At 43.1% G+C, this 6,807-nt stretch overlaps 1 non-coding gene across 1 annotated transcript; it reads right to left on the bottom strand.

Moving 5' to 3' along the window:
• Positions 1–6,449: 6,449 nt before the first annotated feature.
• On the bottom strand, positions 6,450–6,609 carry LOC123146703 (U1 spliceosomal RNA). Its single transcript, XR_006472897.1, has one exon. It is a non-coding gene; the product is annotated as a U1 spliceosomal RNA (small nuclear RNA).
• Positions 6,610–6,807: the final 198 nt, after the last annotated feature.

Below are 6,807 nucleotides of genomic sequence, written 5' to 3' on the forward strand. Positions count from 1 at the left end.
CAACGGTTCCCAACACCAACGGCAACCCTCGCTGCAATTCTGAAATATGTTACCTCTGGGCCGAGGGGGCAGGTGCCTCCGCTTCGGCAGGGGCTTTCCGCTTTGATATCCCATCAAGGGCCAGAGCTGGCGCGGTTCGCGCTCCTCCCGAGACAGTCCTACGCGTAGTACGGCAACCCTTGGGAGCAGAAGTCTGCATGTAGGAGGCAGCGCGAGACGAGTGCCCTGTTCGGGAGAGGGTCTTCTTTTCACTTACTGTGGAAGCGGGAAGAACCCCGGGGTGATCGGCTATTACCGCCACCTTGACACCGTCAAGGCCCTCCTGATAGAACACCCCGTATTCAAATTCGATCGAAGTCTCTGGGTCCTCATGATACCCCGGATCTTCATCACGAGAGTGATCCTCTGGTTAAGGAGGAGGACAACTAATGGACGCAACCTGACGCCTCCATCCCTGTTCAGTTATGGACAGTAAGAATTCAGGTGTAATCTGTGGGCTCAAAAAATGGATTATGGCTTACCCAGTCCGCCGGATTGTATCCGGAGCATCCTTCTCGAATATTTATGCGAGCGAACTCTGCTTCTTCTCCTTTGAAGAGTTTGGCCAGTATTTTAGCCAGGGCCGCCTTGTTGTCTGGCCCTTGTCGTTGGTAACAGGTCATGTCATTGGTCCCGCTATAGCACCATAAAGGGTGACCCCGTTGTTGGACGGTTTGCACGCATCAGGTAATGGCAATGGCCATTACTTCAACTATGGTCAGCTTGCTGCTAGCTAGCAGCCTGATCTTAGCCGACAGCGCACGCACCTCTTCGTTGTCCTATTGGGAAGGGCCTCTCGGTCGCTAGTTGTACCGCTTTATAGGCGGGTCATTTGAGTATTCGGGTAACCCCCGCCGAATTGGATCGGTGAGGGAAACGTCTTCAATATAAAACCACTCTGAAGTCCATCCTTCGGGATCTTTTTGCGGGGTCCCGACTGGGTACCCTGTCCTAGCTATTCTCCATACTTTGGCGCCACCTACCTCAAATATGGATCCCTCCCGGAGGTGAGGGACAAGACAGAAATACTTCCTCCACAAGTCAAAGTGGGGCTCGCAACTCAGAAATATCTCGCACAAGGCTACGAAGCCAGAAATGTGCAATATGGACCCTAGGGTGAGGTTATGGAGCTGGATCCCGTAGAACTCCAACAGACCCCGAAGAAAGGGCTGAATAGGAAAACTCAAACCTCTTAAGAGGAAGGGCACGAGACATACCCTCTTCTCCTTGCTTGGGGTGGCGGAGTTCTCGGCAAGGGCGCAGCCATCAACGGAGATGAGACTGGTGCGGACTGGGACCAAATCAGCCGGAGGGATAAAGCACTGCGTCTGCAAGCGACTCAATTGGAGGTGAGAAACTGAACAGCTCGACCAATCACCTGGGAGCGGGCCGTGAGGGCGCGAGGATGAACCTGGGAGGTCGGCCATGGCGTCGGAGAATTTTTTTTTCAGTGTCGTTCTTGGTGAAGGGGGAGAGGCAACTGTTCTCAACATCTTTGGATCTATAAATAGTCTTATCATGAAACCGAAAGGACGGGGGCGTGAAAGGACGGCATTGAGCCGCACGCTCTCTGCAAAGGTGTGCGAAGCCCTCGCCCCGAAGAACGTCATTAAACTCTGATGGTCCCACCTCAATCTCGAGATGTCTTCGGATCCCAGAATCTTGAAACTATCCGGACCCGAGTATATTGGAGCGGGTTCTGAATAGTGTTCGGTGAAATTGACACAACTTCAAACGGAATGAAGGAATAAAAGAACTCGTCTCGCAAGCCGATGATGTGAAGATTCCAGGAGACGATCCCCGGCGTTGGAGGCAAGTTCGGGGGCTACTGAGGGAGTCATGGACTAAGGGGTCCTCGGGGCGACGGCCCAATGTACATGGGCCGGACTAGTGGAGTCGTATAGTGATGGGAGGTCTATGAAGCCGTGGTGTGCCCTCCAAGTCAAGAAGGCGCAAGATCTCTGTAAACCCTTATTGTAATCTATCTTCAGTAACCCTAACCCTACCGGTGTCTATATAAACCGTGGGTTGTTAGTCTTTGGGCTAGAGCTACATTCATCACCTCATCGCGTTACGGTTTAGCTCATACGGATCTCGAGGAAGATCAAACCATATCATACATCCAATACAATCAAGCAGGACATAGGGTATTACCTCTTCGAGAGGGCCCGAAGCTGGGTAAACACTATGTTCGTCGTCCCTTGTTCCCCATCGATCCTTGATCCACAGCTCGGGACCCCCTACCCCGAGGTCTGCCGGCTTTGACACCGACAGGTACAATTATGAACCCATTAATATTTTAATCTTGCATAATACCTACTGTATTCTAACTTCTCCATGACTTGTACCCCCCGATATAATCCATAGCATCATCAAAACAAGTGAACCATGCAATAGAAAACAGAATCTGTCTAAAACAGAACAACCTGTAATGATCTGAACAAAACCCATACTTCTGGAACTCTAAAAATTCTGAAAATCAGGAAAACATGGGCAATTTGTATATAAATTCAGTGTAAAAAATTCAGATCAAAATCACATTCCAGTGATTTTGAAAAACTCCCATAATGAGAGCAAAAGTTTCTGTTTTTTGACAGAATCAAGTCAACTATTATCGAAATCATCCCAAAGGCATTACTTGGAACAAACACTAATTAAAACATAAAAACAAAATCATAATAGTAGCAATAATTTGTCAACGAACCAAAAATATATAAATGATAACTATTGGGTTGTCTCCCAACAAGCTCTTCCTTTATAGCCATTAAGACAGGCTTTGAGATTTCAATGATGCTCACATCAAAGACAAGAATTGAAGCACAAAGAGAGCATAAAAAAATGTGACAAGCACATTTAAGTCTAACATACTTCCTATGCATAGGCATTTTATAAGCAAACAAATTATCAAAATAAGAAATATCTAGCATATGCAAGAGAGAAGAATAAAACATTGACAATCTCAACATAACAGGAGGTAATTTAGTAACATGAAAATTTCTACAACCATATTTTCCTCTCTCGAAATAATTACATGTAGGATCATAATCAAATTCAACAATATAGATTTCATATAATATTTTCTCTTCATGATCCACATGCATAAAAGTTTTATAATCTTCCAAGAAAGTGGGATTAACATCAACTAAAGTCATGACCTCTCCAAACCCACTTTTATAAAAAAAATGACAAGATTGATAATTCTTCAAAGTAGCGGGATCATTATTACCTAAAGTTGACGCTCTTCCAAACCCACTTTTAATAGTATTGCAATTTTTATCATCAATAAGTTCATTATGAGGCTCATAATTCACAAGATCACAAGAAACATCATAATTATCACCCCAATCATGATCATTAGCACAATTGTCATTCATAGAATTTTCACTAACGCAATTGCAATCATGCTTTTCATTCAATAAATGTATCCCAATAGCATTTTTTATCACTTCTTCATTTTTAGCTACCGGTTTACAACATGCAGCAAGTTTTGAAAGATTGGCAAGTGGATGAGGATCCATATGTCTTTACTTTTCCTTTCTGTTTTGGTGTGATGAAAATAAGGATAACATAACTAGACAAATAAAAAGTAGAACAAGTAAATGATAGTTTGTGTGAAGGTACTTGATAGAATTTGATGACGTCTCCCGGTTAACGGCGCCAGAAATTCTTCCTGCTACTTGTGAGTTGCGTTGGGATTTTCCCCAAAGAGGAGAGAAGATGCAGTACGGTAGAGATAAGTACTTCCCCCGGTGAAAATCAAGGTTTATTGAACCAATAGGAGAATCACGCAAATTCCCGTCCTCAGCACCTGCACACAAAAGAGAAAATACTTGCACCCAACATGGGCAAGAGGGTTGTCAATCCCATTGAGCTCGTTACTTGCAAGGATTAAATTTGATAGTGATAATAGATAAAAACAAAAGTAAAATAAAAAGTATAAATTACAACAAGGTATTTTTAGTTTGTATAATATGATAAAGGTAGAACCGGTGGCCATAGTTTTCACTAGGCTTCTCTCTCGAACACATAGCATACAATGGGTAAACAAACTACTGTTGGTCAATTGATAGAAAACGCATAGTTATGATATATTCATGGAAATGATTATGTATATAGGCATCACGTCTGTGACAAGTAAATCGACTCCTGCCTGCATCTACTACTATTACTCCACCAATCGACCGCTGTCCAGCATGCATCTATGGTATTAAGTTCATAACAAATAGAGTAACGGTTTAAACAAGATGACATGATGTAGACAAAGTAAACCCAATCAATATGAATAAACCCCGTAGTTTTATCCTGAATGGTGCCTCGCTACACCTTCTGTCACGAGGTGAGGACACCGCAAGATTGAACCCATCACATAGCACCTCTCCCACTGAAGATAAATTAATCTAGTTGGCCAAACCAAACGGATAGTTCAGAGAGAAATACAAAGATGTAACAATCATGCATAATAAAGTTTAGAAAAGACTCAATTACTTTCAATGAGTATTCAGATCATAAACCCACAATTCATCGGATTCCAATAAATAAACACACCGCAAAAGAAGATTACATCGAATAGAACTTCAAGAAGATCGAGGAGAACATTGTATTGAAGATCAAAGAGAGAGAAGAAGCCATCTAGGTACTAGCTATGGACCCGTAGGTCTATGGTAAACTACTCACGCATCATCGGAAGGCAACAAGGATGATGTAGAAGCCCTCTGTGATCATTTCCCCCTCCGGCAGAGTACCGGAAAAAGCCTCCAGATGGGATCACGGAAGAACAGAAGCTTGCGGCGGTGGAAAAAGTGTTTCGGGTGGCTCTCTGGGGTTTTACCAGTATTTGAGAACTTATAGAAGTGGAATTAGGTCAGACGAAGCCACGTGGGGCCCACAAGGTAACCGGGCGCCGCCCCCTAGGGCACGCCCTGTTGCCTTGCCGTCTCCTTGTCCGTCGTCTGGTCTCCTCCCGAAGCTTCTAGGGTCTCTTATGTCTAGAAAATAATCGTCAAAAAGTTTCGTAGCGTTTGGACTCCGTTTGGTACTAATTATCTGGAAATCCAAAAACAAACAGAAAACAGCAACTGGCACTAGGCACTGGGTTAATAGGTTAGTTCCTAAAAATGATATAAAATAGCATAGAAACGCATATAAAATATTCAATATTGATAATATAATAGAATGAAACAATAAAAATTTATAAATACGTTGGATACGTATCATTGTATCGCCCCACCGGCGCCGAAGCCAATGGCGGTAGAAAAAGGGCCAGTTCCTGATTTTTTTACAAACCAGGGTCAGATCTGGCTGAACTTTTCAAAAGGGTCAAAACAGTGAATTTGGCCCCCCTAGGCACTCCATCCACAAACTCTCAAAATATTGTTGGGTGATTTGAGCATCAAGGCCACTAGTTACCTGTGTTGCTCAGGAGCTTAAGAGAAACTGGGTCACTAACTCTGACTAATGCAGAAGGCCCGACTTCGCGTGCCCCCGCAAGCTATGTATCAATTTTAGTCATGATCTGCATTTCTATTTTTGCATCCCTTATATTAAGGGTCTGCTCCACAATAAACACACTGAAGAAATACAACATGGTCCATTTTCTCAAGGATAAATCCTATTATGGTCTCAATATAATTAGTATCTTCTGAACCAACACGTGTGTTCTTCAGAAAAAAAGAATGAGTTCCTGTTATGGTTTGAAGAGCAATTTTGGACACTTCCCAACATATATTTTTATTGTTGGTTCTCATTTCCAGCCCGGCACTGACAAGGGGAAGAGGCTTTTGTAATAGGTGGTTACTAATTAGGTGGCCTCGAGACAGAAGATCTTGCTAATTGCAACAAAACACAGGTATATAAGATCCACCAGGACAGAAATGTAAGGTGGCATATCTTGTTTAAACCTTTAGGACACACTTCCAACTCATTGGTTATCTTGCTGAAGAAATATTCGATGCAAATAAACATCATGTCTCTTTACGTATTAATTTTGATACTAAAATGGGCAGAAGTGGAGCGCAGGGCCTGAGAAAACCAAGTTAGCACGATTGGAAGCACCATAGCCCATAAGATGGTTTTGAAGATGTCATCACGATTGGAAGCATGTTTGCACTATGATAATTTATTTATTTATAACCGTTTTGCTAAAGCACATCTAGATGTGCCATAAGTATTGCATATTTAAGTCATATGCCATTGATCTTACATTGAGATTCGTGTGAATATTTTCTTTCTCTTTTTTCTTTTTTCTCTTTATGCTTGATTCACTCACTTAGATGTGCTAACTAGAGCACATCTAGATATGCCCTAGACACACCCTATTTGTAAATATGTAACACGAGAGCAGCAAGATGCAAATTTTTAGTTTTATATGCTATGCAAGGCAGTAAATCCCAAAATTTAAATTTTATAGATTGGCAGGGGCCGCGCGAACGCGTACCCCTCTACCACAAATTATGACGTCCACTCTCCCACTTGGAAAGATGGTAGGCCAACGCGCTCACCAGGTGCAATGTGAGCCATTGATCTAGGCCACGACCCTTTTTGATCAGCCGTCGACCCCGTCCAGGTAAGTATGTTGTAACGTTGCCCTGGTGCTAATTATATACTCCTTCTTTCCCAACCTCCCTTGATCGGCTGGCGAGGTGGTACTAATCCAAACCAAAGCGCTGTGGTTCATTAGCCCTTTTTTAGGGACTGTGCTTCATTAGCCAGTTGTTGGGTGCAAGCTCGCAGGCCTGATTATTTGTGTTCGACAGGCCCGTGATTCTGCTT

This window comes from Triticum aestivum, chromosome 6D (genome assembly GCF_018294505.1).
Source record: "Triticum aestivum cultivar Chinese Spring chromosome 6D, IWGSC CS RefSeq v2.1, whole genome shotgun sequence".
NCBI lineage: Eukaryota > Viridiplantae > Streptophyta > Magnoliopsida > Poales > Poaceae > Triticum > Triticum aestivum.